At 43.4% G+C, this 18743-nt stretch overlaps 1 protein-coding gene and 1 non-coding gene across 2 annotated transcripts in view; both read left to right on the forward strand.

Moving 5' to 3' along the window:
• LOC148535392 (acyl-CoA dehydrogenase family member 11-like) overlaps nt 1-18743 on the forward strand; it is a 670105-nt gene that overhangs the window by 612341 nt on the left and 39021 nt on the right. The window lies entirely within an intron of this gene.
• Nucleotides 9697-9825, forward strand: LOC148535401 (U8 small nucleolar RNA). Its single transcript, XR_015875814.1, has one exon. It is a non-coding gene; the product is annotated as a U8 small nucleolar RNA (small nucleolar RNA).

The raw sequence follows: 18743 nt of genomic DNA on the forward strand, positions 1-18743 counted from the left end.
ACTCATTCATAATCCCAGTAAGGAAGTAGGAACACCACTACTTTTACTAAACAATTGACCCTCCAACAGTCCTTAGCGAGGAGGATGAAGTACGACAGCAGTCATCCTGAAGCAAAACGGATAACTGAGGCGATGACTGTTATGTTATTGTTAGATGGTCGTCCGGTATCCACCATTAGTGGGATTTAGACAATTGATGGAGGTAGTGTGTCCACGGTACCAAATCCCATCTAGATTTCACTTCACTAGGCAGGCGATACTGAGACTGTACAGAAACTTTAGAAAAAGTGTCTTCAGTGTCATAAAAAATGCGGTTGTACCCAATGTCCACTTAACCATGGACATATGGGCAAGTGGAAAAGGTCAGACTAAGGACTATATGACTGTGACAGCCCACTGGGTAGATGTATCACCTTACGCAGCAAAAACAGCAGCATCACCAGTAGCAGCATCTCAGAAACGCCAGCTCGCTCCAAAGCAGGCTATTCTGTGTATCACCGGTTTCAGTAAGAGGCACACCGCCGACAACCTCTTAGAGAAACTGAGGGAATTAAACTCCCAGTGGCTTACCCCACTTAGACTCTCCGGGGATTTGTGATATCTGACAGTGCCACCAATATTGTGCAGGCATTACATCTGGGCAAATTCCAGCACATCCCATGATTTGCTCACACAATAAATTTGGTGGTGCAGAATTTTCTGAAAAATGACAGTGGCGCGCAGAAGACGCTTTGGGTGGCCCAAAAGATTTCTGGCCACTTTCACCATTCAGCAACTGCGTGCCAAAGACTGGAGCGCCATCAAACACTCTTGAACCAGCCCCGCCATCACCTGAAGCAAAAGGTTGTGACGAGGTGGAACTCAACCCTCTATATGCTTCAGAGGATTGAGGAGTAGCAAAAGGCCATTCAAGCCTATACATCCACCTATGACATAGGCAAAGGAGGGAGTATGCACCTGACCCAACACAGTGGAGAATGATTTTCATGTTGTGCAAGGTTCTCCAGCCCTTCGAACTTGCCACACGTGAAGTCAGTTCAGACACTGCCACCTTGAGTCAAGTCATTCCCCTCATCAGGCTTTTGCAGAAGCAGCTGGAGAAGGTGAAGGAGGAGCTAAGACAGAGTGATTCCGCTAGGCATGTGGGACTCGTGGATGAAGCCCTTCATTCGTTTTACCATGATTCCAGGGTGGTCAATCTGTTGAAATCAGACCACTACATTTTGGCCACCATGCTCAATCCTAGGTTTAAAGCCTATGTGGTATCTCTCTTTCCGGCCGACACAAGCCTGCAGAGTTGTAAAGACCTGCTGGTGAAAACACTGTCAGCTGAAGTGGAATGTGACACGTCAACAGCTCCTTCTTCATTTTCTCCCGCAACTGGTAATGCCAGGAAACAACTTAGGTATCCTAAGCAACCTGCTGGTGGTGATGCAGGGCAGGCAGGACCAAGTTTGGACATCTGGTCCGGACTGAAGGACCTGGCAACAATTTTTGACATGTCTACTGTCACTGCATATGATACTGTCACCATTGACAGAATGGTGGAGGATTACATCGGTGACAGCATCCAAGTAGGCATATCAGACAGTCCGTTCCTGTACTGGCAGGAAAAAGAGGCAATTTGGAGGCCCTTGTACAAACTGGCTATTTTTTAAATGAGTTGCCCCCCCTCCAGTGTGTACTCCGAAAGAGTGTATAGTGCAGCCGGGAACCTTGTCAGCGAAAGGCGTAAGGAGGTTGCTTCCAGAAAATGTGGAGAAGATGATGTTCATCAAAATGAATCAACAACTCTTCCATGTAGACCAGGCTCCAGAACATACAGAGGGACCTGTGGTGGTGGATTCCAGTGGGGATGAATTAATACTCTGTGAGGATGAGGATGTACACAACACTGAAGAGGGTGAGGAATCGGTGGATGAGGAGGATGAGGACGACAACTTGCCTCCGTAGAGCCAGTTTGTACAGGGACAGATTAATTGCCAACTTGTTTTGTGGGGGCCTAAATGAACCAATCATTTCAGCCACAGTCGTGTGGCAGACCCTGGCACTGAAATGATTGGTTTGTTAAAATGTGCATGTCCTGTTTATACAACATAAGGGTGGATGGGAGGGCCCAAGGACAATTCCATCTTGCACCTCTTTTTTTTCTTTGCATTATGTATGTACTGTTTGGGGCCTAGTTTTTCAAACTGCCATCCTGTCTGCCACTGCAGTGTCACTCCTAGATGGGCCACGTGTTTGTGCCGCCCACTTGTGTTGCTTAGCATAGTCATCCAGCTACCTCGGTGCAACCTTTTGGCCTACAAACAATATTGTGAGGTGTGAGGTGTCCAAAATAGACTTGAAATTAGTGGAAATTAAGGTTATTGAGGTTAATAATAGCATAGGAGTAGGAAAACCCACAAATTCTGTGATTTTAGCTTTTTTTATGCTTTTTTTAAAAAAAAATACAGATCCAAAACACAAAACCCAGAACCCAAAACATGGAAGGGTGGTTTTGGCAAAACACGGAGAAAGATTCAGATCCAAAACCAAAACACAAAGCACAAAAAGTGGCCGGTGCACACCCCTAGTCCAATGGCAACAGCATTATACCCCCACTAGAAAGAGCCCAGTGCTGGTTGTGGATTATACAGGGGTAACCTACTCAATTTGTCCCCCATATTTTCACAACCAAGAGCGGCTCACACAGCTTCGTGCTGGTTGTGCTTTTAGGTGGGATTCCCATGTAATTTTTTTATTATAACACTTTAATAGCTTTTACACACAGAAGCGTTCATGGATCTCACTAATCTGTGAAGTATTTTGTGAAACCTGCACCTGCTCAGGCTAATCACGATAGCCTAAAGCATGTCTATTTATTTGCAAGTTTTATGTAAGTAATTCTGTGTGAGTTAAAAACTTGCAATACATTACATTGGCCAAGTAGTATGTTTTCAATACGAACATCTGAATGCGAGTTTGGCCTTTGCGAGTTACGGGTATGCGAGAAACATGTGAGATTGCATGTTCACGAACCCTATGACATGTGTTAGTTGAAAAAGTTTAGCTCTAAACTCACATATTTTTACAACTCACACCCTACTACAATTTGCCCCATATATTTATGAGGTTGTGGCACATTTGTCCTGTTATAGTGTAATAGTGTTTACTTGTTTGTGATTTGCTCACATTGCACATGAAGGAAGTGCAAGGATTTGTTATCACAGTATGTCTGTAAGAGACTGAGGCATTTGTGCGCTGATTTGTATACATTTAATTTGCTTTATAAGTTATATAATTTGGTTGTTCTATTTGTGGATAGGAGTGATTGCATATCATCTGCACCATGAAACCTATCCATTGTCATTGTATTGCTCACATTGTTATTGGGTCTTTGACCTCTAAGTCTCATATAGTAATACTATGCTGATTTCATCTTTGATCTTCTAAATGGTGACAAGTGGACTGAGACAGAGTTGAAGGACATTCTCATTTACAATTTGACTTCAGTATGCTTCAGCTTTCTGTATATCCTCACACTTCTTTTGATCTCTTCTCAGGAAATAATCCAGCAGATTCCATAATTTTACTATGTTACATTAGTATATAGGTGCTGTGTGATTATTTTGTTCTATATGCCATTTTGTTTGACTTCTTTTAAGATAGATTTATCACTTATTTACTCTATTTTCATGAAGTATCTTAACTCAAATGTCCACAATGTTTCATACCTCTGTCCTTTTAACTTGTGAGTCATGTGGCTGAGATGGGAAGGTGTGTAAATGATTTATTGGCAGAGTGAAGGAACTTTTAAGGAGTACAGGAGAGGTGGGAAAAATGTAAAAGTGCAATACTAAAAACAAAATAACTTTTCCATCCAAAGTGTTAAGAAAATCACAAGGAAAATGAAGCCAGTGTGGTTTACAAAAGAAGCATCAACTGGTGCACATTTGCAGAGAAGGTCCTGACAAAACTCTCAATACTGAAAGTGGAGAAATCAGTGTGGCCATATGGGAAATATCCAAGAATATTAAATAGCTTAAAGATGTCCAGGCTAGGACCCTCAGTGGCCTTTCACCGGGCAAGAGCTCTTGTGTGTGTCAGAACCCCTGTGCTGAGCACTCAATGGATAGCTAGAGATAAATAACATGAGACAACCACCAGATATGTTTTCTGTGTCGAAGCCGGATGATTTGCTGAGACAGAATCTGTTAAAATCAAAATCTGCACGACGCCATTTTGCGAATGGCAACAAGACGCCATTTTGCGAATAGCCGCCCAATGCCATTTTAGTGAATCTCACACAAGATCAGTACATACAGCAATGTTACTATTTAGTGTTATGCGTTTCCCACGCAATAGAACACTGTTAAAAGTCCTCATTATATAAATACATACATTTACTAAAGCATATAATATGAACAATCCTGCAAAGCACGTACCATGGTGTACTCCACAAATACGTAGACGCACAATGCATACTAGCGTCTTTTCTTAATATCCCTACACTTACACGTTGCATACTTACATAGATAGGTTCCCTAGCTTTATGGTTAATATTCAAGGTTTTATTCATTATTAATTATGTTATGAAGTAACTGTATTTAAGATCTAAGGTTTAGTACATGATAAGCAGACCGTGTTTGGTGCTATTCTAAACCACTTTCTATTTGCAGATCTCTGGTTCCATCAGCAGGGAGATCACAACATGCGTCTGCAAATTATGAATCATAGAGAGTTAGGCATTGAAATGTTCTCTGTAATGTAATGTTTAATAGCCAGTTTAGACTTGTTCTTCGGCGGGAAAACACACACAAAGAGCCATCGGAGGGCTGAGCTCATACTGTACAAACTGGCCTATGGACTGCATCGTTACAGAAGAACCAAGAGGAAGAACCAATGGGATTATGCCAAATCATTCTATTGTATTGCCTATCTCTGCAAGGGTAGATAAGCAAGCAGTTTGGATCTGGTAGTTAGTCATCTTTCTTTTCTGTTGATGAAGGTTTCATAGTTGATGCCGGGAAATCTGGATCCAGAACGCATGCGTATCGACTGTACCTTATGATTGTATAATTTGTTTGCGCTAATTGTATTTAGATCACAGCGGGTAACTATATGGTTTTTGGTGAATAATATCTTTTTGTGCTTTGGAACCACAATCAAAGTCTGGAAAGCAATTATTTCTTGTGCGACTTACAACGCTAAATAGCGACTTTTAGGGTGTATAGATCATTAGGTATTCATATCTGTATTCTCTGAGGATATTTTCTGAGGCACACAATTTTATTAGCATATTGATGTCATAGTGTAACCAGGGCCGGCGCTAGGTTGTGCTGCACCCAGCGCCGTCCTGTGTTGCCGCCCCTTCCCTCCTCTGCTCCCTCCCCCTGAGCTTGCATATGTGCTATAGCGCCAGGGGGGAGGGTGGGCATTTCCTGCGTCCTCCGGAAACAGTAGCACTCTGGGCGATGGACCAGCTTGCCCGTGCCTGGAGCCGCTACTGAGTGTAACATATGTGATTATTCAAAGTATGAACACTCGTTAATTCTAGCCAGCTCATTACTGAGAGCTTGTTAATCTTACAATCATACTTTGTTATTTATTATCTACATATGGTCGAAGGAGTGAAGGTACATTTTAAGGAGTATAGCATCCTTAATTGGCAAAAACAATTATCTCTGGTACATTCCAATCTATTGAGTATGAAACTTACTGAACTATTTCAAAGTACATAAGTTTAATAATAACTTTTAAAGGCATTTACCATCTTGTCCCAAAATGGAGACTCATGTGGGTAGTCTAAAAGCAACTTTCTCAATTCCCATCTTTTATTCATAACTTATCCTATAATATCCACCTAATCAGGATCGAGCTCTTGCTAAACTAAGAACAGGTGCATATACATATAAGCCCGTCTACATAGGATCACCCCTTTCCTGGAAGCATTGACCCATCCACTGTAGGGCAAGTAGTCTCTAATTGTCTTTTATCCTATACATCTTGTCATGAATATTCAGGGAAATTATGATAGTCTTGCACTGTCCACATGTCTGATTGTCCTCTTTAGTTAGGCCTTTCCCACATATGGTGCACCTTGGAATGTCATCTTGGGCATAGATGTTTTCATAGACTTGCGGCATCATCAAGGCCCTTGGTGAAGGTTGCTTGGAGAAACAACAGTTAAGTGTAAATAACTTCTTAATCAGAAAAATAGCAAGTTTTACTGCAATATAAGTGATTACAAACAAAACTAAGCCTTTATCAATAAGTGAAATGATTCCTGATATCCATCTACCAAATCCCTTAAATGAATTAGCTATGCTTAACCAAGAAAACCATCCATTACATCAAGATCATTATCTGGATCATTATGCCTTTTTCTAAGCCTGTCCTTAATTCCTTTATATTTAAATTGTGCTAGAACATGATGCATACAAATAAATTTGTTATCCCATATCTCATTCAGATGAAAGTGCAACTATCTCCTGTCTCTTGATATACTACTATGTGTACAGTCACTCAGCTTAGTGCTTGCGATCAAAAACTCAGTTTATAACTAAAATTAAAACTATAACAAAAGCAAAGCAAAGTACTGTATGCATTCCCACAAGCCTTTGTCTGGCTTTGGGCTTAACGACATATAACTGTTTATAATTTCAAATTACTCCATCTCCCCTTGGGTGAAGATTTTGCAATGGGAAGGATGTATCCAGGTGTCCTTTCCCTGAAGTTTCACCAAAGCAGGTGTAGTCAGCAGAATTTGGAATGGAGTTTAGCCTTCCTGGTAGGTTTACAAACTACCACCCAGTCTCCTGGTTGTAAACGGTGGGTACCTGTATCAAGATTAGGGTCTGGAATAGAAGAAAACACCTAACTATGTATTTTAGTTAATTGTTTCTGTAGGATAGATACATAGTGCACCATATCTGCAGATGACCTCAGTCATGACTTTCTTTGGCCACTGTCTTTGCATCTGCTCTCCAACACATCCACCCTCGAGGTCAGTGACTCAAGAGGCCCACACAAGAGGACATCATATCCGAACCATTTGGGCAGTTGTATTACCCGGATTGTTCAATACACATATTAGACACCCTGTTACAAAGGACTGTGTTGTCTGTACAAAACCAAGAGCTATCCAATTACGTTTGGTGATGGCCACCATTGTATCTTTCCCCAAGTGCACTTTACCATGTATTACATGGGCCATAACTGGGTAAAGTGCTTTTGGTAGACACAAACGTTGACCTTCCCCCCACTCACCACGTGTTTCTGTAGCTCCTATTTTTGACCACGCTCATTTTCAGCCTCTGGAGCTGGGCCTAGAGCTTTATGAGGCTACTTAAGACAACCTTGGGGGTGGGATCTACCACATAAGTGGGCTCACCCTGGGAGTAGTGACTGTCGAAGCTGGATTAGTGGCTGAGACGGAATCAGCGTAAAAATTAGAGTGTGCGACGCCATCTTGCGAATGGCAGCTAGACTCCATTTTAGAAACAAGAATTTGCAAGACGCCATTTTGCGACCAGCGCCATTTTAAGTTACAACTCACAAGCTAAGTACAGATGGCAATGTTTTTGATAATCTTTTTAGAATCCATGACAGTCCCATTCTGGGGACAACCTTGCATAGATAAATACCAAAACAACTAGTAAAACAGCCTCCTGAGAAAAGTAAATAGAATAGACAATACAGCAGAATAGTGTGAGTGTTTTACATACAAATTGGGAATCCCTGTATATAGACAAGTTTAGTTGTGGCAATTGTAATATAACCCAGACATTGATCTACACAATTGAATTTGTCTGAATCCTAAACAGGTTTTAGTTTCACAGCTGGGGGTCTCCACCTTGTTTGAGAAGTGAAGCTCACTGCCCATAACACATTTGCATTGTAGTTTGAAACTGTTAGTAAGGAATGAGATATGTGTGTATATATATATATATATATATATATATATATATATGTTAAATCCATCATAAATATAATCTCATGCATAAACACAGCACATTACGCATAGTAGCGAATGCACAATATCCTGCATGCGAACGCTGTTTATTAGCTGCATGCGTGCACATCTGCCCCAAATCAGATAAACCTAACTAGCATCTTTTCCCATATCCCTAATACTTACATAATGCACACTTACATAAAAGGTTCCATAGCTATAAAGTAAAAGATCCAAGTTTTATTCATTTATTACAAATGCTGTGAAATAAAGACTATTTTGGTATCTAAGGTTTAATACATAATAAGTAAGCCGTGTTTGATATTATACCGCACTTTATCCACAGCTTTCCGGTATCATCGGTTTGAAGATCGGAACATGCGTTTGCAACTTATGGACCGTAAAGACATAAAGTACCAAAATGTACTTTGTAAAACCAACAGTCTAGATTTGCATGAGGTGGGAAAACGAAGGCAACCAGCTGTTGGAGGCTGGACTGTGGCCATTTGAATCAACCTGTTAAATGCCCTGTAAAAAATGCACCCGCACTGGGAACCAATGGGATCAGCAACAAACTCCTATATTGAGTTGTCTATTTCTGGGGGGGTATAAATATGTGTGCTCTGACCCTGGGTTTCTAGTCTATTCTGCTGATTGCTGATTGAAGGAGGTCTCTTGCTGATGCCGGAATCTGGTCCCAGAGTGCTTGCGCATGTATGACTGTATCTTGGGTCTGTATAATTTATTTGCGCTAAATTGTACTTAGATCACAGCGTGTATTATCTGTACTTTGGTTGAAAACTACTTTGTGCTTTGGAAACATGTTGAAAGTCTAAAGTCTGTATTTCACTGTATGACTGAGTACGCAAATAGCCTAAATCTTAGAGGTTATAGGCAGGTTTAGGAAGGTATATAGCCAGTATCCTTATGACTTATGCAGCAGCACATGTGGCCTGGTCTACCAGTCTATTACCTTCAGCTTCGAGTATGTGCCTTTATCTTTATCACTGCAAACCTTTGGGGCAACTGGAATGTAGTAAACGGTGTTCTGATGTGGTCAGCATATCCTGTGTGTGGAACTCCAACTACATAGTATCTGGAACCATCTACAAACAGAGTAAGGTCTGCATCTACAAAAGGAACATCCGAAATGTTAGATAAGGACAATGATTTTTGCATCATAAGTTCAACACAATCATGGTGAAAAATCATGTATATTTTCAGTGTCCTCCTTGACACTGTCACTATCACTGTTGTTTGTAACTTGTACAAGGGGAAATATCATCTTCTCTTCCATCTTTTGATTCCTGCGGGAGCAATGACACAGGATTCAACACTGTAATCCTTTTTCTCTTTCATCCACTGGGGGACACTGGAGGTTGCTTACGCTGGGGTATAGAGGCGTGAATAACTGGAGCCAGCACTTTAAATAATTCAGAAGTGTGAAGCTCCTCCCCCTCTATGCCCCATCAGCCCTCAGTTTAGAAAATGTGCCTACTAGGAGCTGGTCACATTATGCTGTGCTCCAGCAATACATGATTTTTATTTTACATTTAGGTTTTAATTTGTTTTTTAAGCATCTTTTTACACTATATTAGGTACCCTTCACCACCTCTCTAAAGGTGGGGTCCGGGTACCTGGCGCCCTGTTCTTAGTAGAACAGGAAGGAGTGCGCATCGCTTATTACAAAAGCACTGACAGCTCCTTATCGCCACAGCACAACTCTAACAAGAAGAAGAGTGTGCTGCAGCTGTGAGAGATCATCAGTGAGGGTGTTCCTTACCTGTCCTCCTTATGGAGAAACAGACATGATGAATGGATCTGAGTATATGAGTACCCTGATCCCCAGCACCGCTCTGACCAACAACCACGGTGTGTGTCAACCCGACTACTGCGCTGATGATCCTACCTCCGGGGAATGCAGTGAGTATGGCTGCGCATTCCCCGCTATGACTCCCCCCTCCCGCCGCCTGACCACCTGCCCGCTGCCCAGTGACATAACGCTGCTGCGCTGCTTCAGGCGGGGGCAAACAAATGGGAAACAGCCGGAGAAGCTGTCCTCAGTCCCTGCTCACCGCTAAGAGCTGCAGAGGGACGGCGGGGGCACATAGCGGGACTGACAGTGAATGAGCTCCTCCGTTAGACTGGGGCAGCCATTTTGGATAATTGTTAAGGACGGGGGGCGGAGCCTACACAGCGCGGAAAGCTCAGGCGCAGAGTGCAGCTGTAAGGCTACAGAAGGCTGGACTACTGCACATCTGTAATCCTACTACATCCCTGGTACAGACTGTGACTGGGGTGTAAGTGCAGGGAGTCTAATCTGTGGGAAGGTAGTGAGGTGTATCTCCTCCTCTGTGTCCCAGACCAGCCTTCTGTCTCAGATCTGTTCAGTTCTGATTAATGTGTGTCATTCTGAATGACTGTGTGTATCAATGTCAAACTGAATAAAGGCTTCTCAAAAGCTGTTTGCTGTTCTAAGGGTAACAAGCATCCGAGTTATGTGATGCTTGTATACCACGATCACTAACTCACCTCCATAGCCGCTGACATGGTAGGAGTTATGACGGACATAACGTCACAGTTAGCAGAGGCACGCAGGTCTCATCCTCCCTGGGTGGCTGGGTTACCCAAGTCTCTAGACACCATGGTACAGGTTATGGCTACAGCGGTGTCTACACCCTCCAATTCACACCATTTACAGGAGAATCCCATGTGGCTTAGTGGGTTAGACACTGATCTCACTACTGGCAGTGATGGCGGAACCCCTGGTTCAAATCTCCTGAAGGCCTTCCCTTTAACGGTACTACTCAGGAGTTAGTCCGCCTCTCCCGGGGTGGAATCTCTAATTTTGGCAGTCAGAAATATCCTCAATTTAACTGAGGATATAATTCCTGCGTCCCAGGAGTGTGAATTATTTCATGAACACTGCTTTTATTCCGTTTATTACAGCAGCTTTCAGTGGCCGGGAAACAGCCGGATAAGCAGTTCAAAATTCCACGTCTGTTTCCATCTAGCTATCCTTTTCCATCATCCATGCTGGAAAAGTGGGAAATGCCTCCTCCTGTAGATGCATCTACCTCCCGTCTCTAAGAAAACAGCACTTCTAGTACCGGGAGCTACTGTACTAAAAGACCCTTTGGATCGTAAGTGGAAGATGATGCTAATAGCTATCTATACTGCAGTGGGAGCTCAACTTAGACCTATCCTTGTCACCACTTGGGTTAACAAGGCTGTGGTTTGCTGAGCTGACCAGTGGATCACAGGATTGGACTCGGGTCCTTCCAGAGCAGAATTACGCCTACTAGCAGAACACAGTTGTGAGTCTGCAGTTTACCTGGGAGAAGCTTCTAAGAATTGCATATCTGCATTTGCTATTTTGGGTTTGATTGCGTGCTTGGCAAGCGGACACAGTATCCAAGCGTGCGGTTCTCCATTCATTGGTGACTTGCTTTTTAACCTGAAATTGGATGAATGGATATCTCAGGCCACGGGGGTAAGTCTTCAATCCTCCCATCTACTGCTCAGGCTCCCAGAAGATCTTACACTGAACCTTTGTTTCTTTTCTTTCGTGCACCACATTCCTTTTGTGGTAGAGCCAGAGGTGATCCCATGCTAGCAAAAAGCGGCAGAGGTAGAGGTCGACTACACACTGTTGTACGTTGACAGGAGCCTAAAACCAGCTGTAAAACAGGTGGCATGACGGTCTTCTGTCCCACCTGGGGTTCCGTGCGGTGGGAGCCTGCTTGCAGAAATTTCAAATCTCTTCAGAACCATGGAGACTAATTTCCCTGGGGTACCGAATAGACTTCAAAGTCCCCCCTCCATCTCGGTCCTTTACTAAAAGTCTGCCTATACCTGCAGACAAGGCCAGGGTTCTACAGAAGGTTATCCAGTCTCTAATAGTATCATCGGTGCTAGGTCCGGAGCATCAACGAGGTATGGGTTTTTACTCAAACCTGTTTGTAGTGCCCAGGATGGTTCAGTCAGGCACATCTTAAAACTCAAGTCCTTAAACCTATATCTGAAGATGTATCGTTTCAAAAGGGATCTCTGCAGTCTGTCATTGCGAGCTTGGAACCAGGGGAGTTCCTATTATCCCTGGATATCAAGGATGCCTATCTCCAGTTTCCAATTTGAAAACCGCATCAAGCTTCCTGCGGTTTACTATACTGTAGGACCACTACCAATTTTGAGCGTTGCCGTTCGGGTTATCCTCTGCTCACTGCATATTCACATGTCAGTCATGATGCTCTTCTTCGGTCATTGGGAGTGAACAAAATCCCTTATTTGAACAACCAATTACTCAAGGCTCCATCGGTAACCTTCTCTCAGACCAGGCCTTACTGACATATCACACTCTAATCCAACACGGTTGGATAATCAACTTCAAGAAATCAAATCTCATTCTGTCCCAGAAACTCCTATTTCTGGGCATGATCCTGGATACAGCATCACAAGACAAAGCCCAGGATATCCGTTTGTTAGTTCAGCGGGTCCTCAGACTAAGCAAAGTGTCCCTACTTCTTTGTCTGTGTCTCTTGGGGAAGATGGTAGCTGCTTTTGAGGCACTACAGTTTGCATTGTTCCACTCAACAGTGTTTCAGCTGGACCTGCTGTCACTGTGGGTCAGGGTCTCATCTGCTTCTACATAGACAGATCCGTCTGAACCCGGTTACCAGAGTGGCTATCCCCTGGTGGACACAATCCAAATATCCTAAGTGTGGGACTGCATCATTGTAACAACAGATGTCAGCCTTTGAGGATGGGGAGCAGTAGTCCTCGATCATCACTTTGAGGGTCGATGGTCCCCTCTGGAACAGAAGTGGCCCATAAATGTGTTGGAACTCAGAGCGATTTACAATGCTCCGATAGACGTGACAGAGTTTCTAAGGTCTTGTCAGGTAAGAGTGCAACAGATAACGTGATGGCTGTCGCTTACATCAACCGACAGGGCGGGACTCGAAGTCGCATGGCCATGCGAGAAGTGACTCCAATTCTCCGGTGGGCCGAAAATCAGCAGATTACCTAAGTTGCTAAAACATCCATCCCGGGGAATGGAAGCTTCAGCCATACGTGTTCAACGCACTGATTCATCGATGTGGGTGTCCATAGGTGGACCTCATGGCATCACGATTGAATTGTCAGCTCCCAGTATAAGTGTCAAGAACTCAGGATCCGCAAGCACAGGCAGTCGACGCTCTGACAGTTCCTTGGATCTACAACTTTGTTTACCTTCTCAGAAGAATTAAACAGGAGTTGGCCTATGTCATTCTCGTGGTTCCAAACTGGCAAATTGGTAGATGATCTGTGGCCCCTTTCTTGGTGGTTGGATCTTCTACAGCAGGGTCCTTGCGTCCACCCCAACTTAGCACAGCTGCATTTAATGGGGTGGCTCTTGAAACAAGTATCTTGTAAAGATATCCCAGACTCTGTTGTTCCCACCATGCTGTGCACCAGGAAGCCAGTTTCGGCTGTGCATTATCGTATCTGGCATTATTATGTCTTGTGGTGTTCCAGTCGGGGTCTTCCATCTAGGACTTTTCATTTGGCCCGGTTTCTGTTTTTTTCTTCAGACGGGATTGGATTCAGGCCTTCGCCTTGGAACGGTAAAGGTGCAGGTCTCTGCCCTTTCCATTTTCTTTCAATGCAAATTGGTCCTCATTCTTGAGGTGCAGACATTTTCTTCAGGGGGTCTTGCGTATGCAGCCTCCTTTTGTACCTCCGGTAGCTTCTTGGGGCTTGAACTTAGTGCTTCTGTTCCTTCAGTCGCACATGTTCGAACCTTTGAAACAGGTTGATCTTAAGTACTCATCTTGGAAGACGGTCATCATTCTGGCTCTAGCTGCGGCTCGTAGAGTCTTGGAATTGGGTGCTCTATCCTATAAGCCACCTTACCTTGTGTTTCATGCTGATAGTGTGGAACTCCAGACGGTATCCGCTTTCCTTCCCAAGGTTGTGTAGTCTTTCCATATCAACCAGCCTATTGTGGTTCCGTCATTGGTGGCGGACTCGGGTGATTCTTCTACCGTGGCTGTGGTTAGAGCTCTCCACATCTATGTTGCCAGGACAGCGTCCATCCGTAAGTCGGAGTCGTTTTTTGGCCTCTATGATGCTATTTGGAGGGGTGGGCCAGTATCTGGGCAGATGCTGGCATATTGGATTAGGCTGACTATTCATCAGGCTTATGTTAGTGCTGCCGTCGGCCTCCTTCATCCATTTCGGCTCATTACACATGTTCTGTGGGTGTGTCATTGGCGGTTGGTAGGGGTGCCTCCTCGACACAATTGTGCCTGGCGGCCAATTGGTCTTTTGTTCACACGTTTGTAAAATTTTACAGATTTTACATGTTTGCTGCTTCAGCATCATCTTTTGGCCGCCTTGTTCTGCAGGTGCCGCAGAGCGCTCCCGCCCGTGGGGAAAACTTTGGGACATCCCCAGCGTAAGCAACCTCCAGTGTCCCCTAGTGGATGAAAGAGAAAATGGGATTTTGGTACTTACCGGTAAATCCTTTTCTCTGATTCCACAAGGGACACTGGACGCCCACCTCAGCGCTCTTAGCCTGTCTGTTCGGTTTGTTAGGTATGTTGTATGTTTTGATTTATTGTGTGTTTTTCTCTCCCTTTTACTCATTGTTCTCCATCTCCTCTCGGTCTTCATTTTCTAAACTGAGGGCCGTTGGGGCATAGAGGGGGAGGAGCTTCACACTTCTGAATTATTTAAAGTGCCGGCTCCAGTTATCCATGCCTCTATACCCCAGTGTAAGCAACCTCCAGTGTCCCCTGTGGAATCAGAGAAAAGGATTTACCGTTAAGTATCAAAATCCCATTTTAAGAGTGGCATTACTTGTCAGCAAGACTACCTCATATTTCATAAGCCTATCATCAGCAGACAAATGCTTTGTTTGAGCCTGATTCAGGATTTATATAACCCCATGTGGTACTATAAGGGTAAAGGGGTGTCCTAACACTGTCAGTGCTTTTTTACAACATGAGGGCTGTTGCTGCCACTACCTTTATGTAAGTGGCTGTTGCCTTAATTACAGGGTCTAGCTGACAAGAGTAGTATGCCAAAGGATTTTGCTTGTTTCCATGTGATTGTGTAGGGATCCCCTGAGCATGTGAGTTAGACTCATGGCAAAACAGTGTAAATGGCTTGCTATAATCAGGTAAAGCTAATGCTGGTGCATTAATGATGTCTTGTTTAAAAAAAACATGAAAGACTTCTAATTGTTCAGGTGTTAATTCAAGGGGAGCCTGTTGTGTAGGTCAATTGAGTACATTCACATTTAACTTGAGGACATTCACACTTCCATGTATTTTTCTTACAGGGGTCTATGTATTTCTTATCCCCATCCCAACTTCTGGTATCTTTTCTGGGTTCAGTATATGATACCGCTAGTCTACAGGCTCTAAGGCTCTACAACTTACTGACCAATGAGCACCACAATTCCAATAAGTCTGATCTGTGGGGTCATTCCATGTTTGACAGTCTCTATTGGGGCATCTCCATTACCTTATAGCAATATTATTTCCCATTGGACAACTTTGACCTACTGTCCTTACAAATGTCCCTTCAGAATAATCCCTAAGGGGCATACAACTCATCTCTTCTTCCATTTCCTGTGATTCTTTCTCCAAAAAGATCTGTTCTGACACTTTTATCCAGTTCAAAAGTTTGCCTTCAAGTTTGTTACTCTTTATGTAGTGGCCATATGATTTATGTATCTGTTGTAACTTAACCTGATCAAGTGGGACATGTCTGTGGATGCCAGCCTTTTTAAAGATTCTGGACATTCCTTCTGTCGCCCCAGGACCTAAAACTGTGTGCATAATATTCATGGGAGTCTGACAGTCAGACAGGTACTTACTGTCCATATTACCCATATCTGTGGATTTACTAAATACTGTTAAATTATGTGAGGTAACTCCAACCTAGGGGATGAAACCAGACACATATTTATTTCTATTTTTCTGTTCCTTAGTAGGTCTGGGCATACTATGACCATACCTTTGTGATATATATTGAGTGGTAAATTAGTTATACACAAATAACAAAATTATCCTACTCTGGTCTGGAGATAATCTCCATCAACATGGCAACCTACCAAAAGACAAAAGGCACCTCTATGTCTGTTTATTCTATCTCTGTAGGTGAAAAGATCACAAGGTGTATCAAGGGGCAATACTCCTGCCAGGCAGGGAAACCAGTTATCAGACTGCTGAATGACAATAACACATTTGCATTCTTTATATTCAAATCTTTAAGGACTATAGTTTGTATACATTTTTTAAAGGTTCATTAGACATGTCATTTCATAAAATAAAAAAATCAAGAGTCTGAAACAGATAGATATCCATACCTGAACCCTTAGACAGACAGAGGAGGTCACAACACAATGGAGTCTGAGCAGAAAAAACTACTCATCCAGGTTAGAGTCAGAGTCCGCTGTCCTGGTTACTCCTGTCATGTCCATCCTTGGATCAGCATAGGAAATCTTGGAGTTACCTCCAAAAATGATAGATCCAGGCTAGGACCCTCAGTGGCCTTTCACCGTGCAAGAGCTCTTATATGTGTCAAAACCCATGTGCTGAGCGCTCAATGATAGCTAGAGAAAAATTACACAAGACAACCACCAGATCTGTGTTCTGTATTATCTGAGTATATTTTCTCAGGCACACAGTTTTATAAGCATAGTAATTTCATAGTGTAACACATGTGATTATTCAAAGTATAAACACTCATTAATTATAACCAGCTCATTACTGAGAGCTTGTTAATCATACAATCATACCTTGTTATTTCTTATTTATGGTTTAAGGAGTCGAGCCACATTTTAAGGAGTTTAGCATCCTTAATTGGCAAAATACAATTATCTCTGGTACATTCCAATCTATTGAGTATGAAACTTACTGAACTATTTCAAAGTACATAAGATTATGAATAACTTTTAAAGGCATACACCATCTTGTCACAAATTGGAGTCTCATATGGGTAGCCTAAGATCAACTTTCTCAATTGCATGCTGTTAACACATATAACTTAATTATTCAACCAGTCTCTAGCCACAAGGATAATTCCAGAGCACTGTAAAAGAGCAAAAGTAGTCTCACTGCACAAAAGGAAGGAAGTAGGAGACAATCAACTACAGTACTGACCAGTAAGCCTTATATCAACTACAGTAATTGATTGTGTGTAGATGGACACTATCTAGATTTTAGTAAGGCTTTTGACAATGTTCCACATTGATTGTGTGTAGATGGACACTATCTAGATTTTAGTAAGGCTTTTGACAATGTTCCACATTACAGACTGATAAATACAGTAACCTAGAAAGAGATTAATTTTATTCTAAAATTATTGAATAAATAAGATCTTAGTTGCAGGATAGAAAACAGAGAGTTGTAGTGAATGGAGTGCATTCACAGGAGGGAAAAGATACCAGTGGAGTACCCCAGGGATCTGTACTTGTACCAGTTCCTTTAAATATATTTGTTGGTGACATTGCAAATTGTATTGAAGGGAAAGTATGTATTTTACAGATGACACACAGGTATGCAACAGGGTAGACACACAAAGAGGGGTAAAACAAATTATTGATATTCTCAGAAGACTGGAAAAAAGGTCAAGAACATAGCAAATACAGGGCCTGATTCAGAGCCGCTCGTAAGCGGTCGCTCGTTCGCTCTGAGCGATGTTCGCACATCTGCGCATGCGTATGGGTCGTAATGCGCATGCACCAACCAGTCATTGCGGTCGGAAATCGAGCGCTCGCAAAATAGCGAGTGCCTGCTAATTTGAGTGACAGGATGAGGCGTTTGTGGGTGGTAATAGGGGAAGGTGCTTGAAAACGGGGAGTGGAGATCCAAACACAGGCATGCCAAACGGTCAAAATGGGCATTTTAAGGGTGTGCATAATTAACAAAGCAGCGTCATTGGCCACGTCACTTGGTTGTCTCTTAGTCTGAACTGTTCGCATGATTGCGGTAGGAAAATCCTACCACAAGCACTGCGAGCAGTTCATACGCCTTTCGATGTACTCGATTAATCTAATAAATAGTGGAGATGACGTAGGATGCGAGCGGCCAGGGGGCGTCTTTACAAAATAGCGAGCGCATGTTTCGTTCGCTCGCTCACACATAGAGGCGTCAACAGACCGCAAAGAGCGAGCGCTCAATTTAAATAGCTGGCAACAGTTCTGGCGGCCGCGCAAGAGGCCAGAAGACAGCATGATCAAGAGGGGAGAAAGAAAGAGGTGGCACCGCTGGCCAGGACGGGCCAGCGGCAGAAGATTGAAGCTGAGGACCGAAGAGTACTGCGGGGGTGGAAAGAAAATGAGCTATCGAAGCTCCCCCCCACAGCCTCTTCCACCGTGTGGGTAGGCGGCCTTTGGCCAACGTTATTTACCCCTCCCTAGACCACCAGGGTTGTCATGCACTAGGCCCGTGGCATAAATTTAGGCAATAGGCCTATTGGTATATAGGTGGGCACAAGGTCTGGGCTACATAGGGGGCTTTAGGCCCAAATTAAGGTATTTGCCCCACAAATAGGTGTGAGTGACCTGGGCATTAGGCCCAAGTCACTAAAGGGCAAATAGGTGGGCCAATACTGGGGGCAATGCATAGGGGGGATTACTGTTGGGGGCACTGCATAGGGGGGATGACTACTGGGGGGCACTGCATAGGAGGGATGACTACTGGGGGCACTGCATAGGGGGGATGACTACTGAGGGCACTGCATAGGGGGGGTGACTACTGGGGGCACTGCATAGGGGGGTGACTACTGGGGGCAATGCGTAGGGTGAATAACT

The sequence above is a fragment of the Taudactylus pleione genome, unplaced genomic scaffold, assembly GCF_031769625.1.
Source record: "Taudactylus pleione unplaced genomic scaffold, aTauple2 ptg000053l, whole genome shotgun sequence".
Classification (NCBI taxonomy): Eukaryota; Metazoa; Chordata; class Amphibia; order Anura; family Myobatrachidae; genus Taudactylus; species Taudactylus pleione.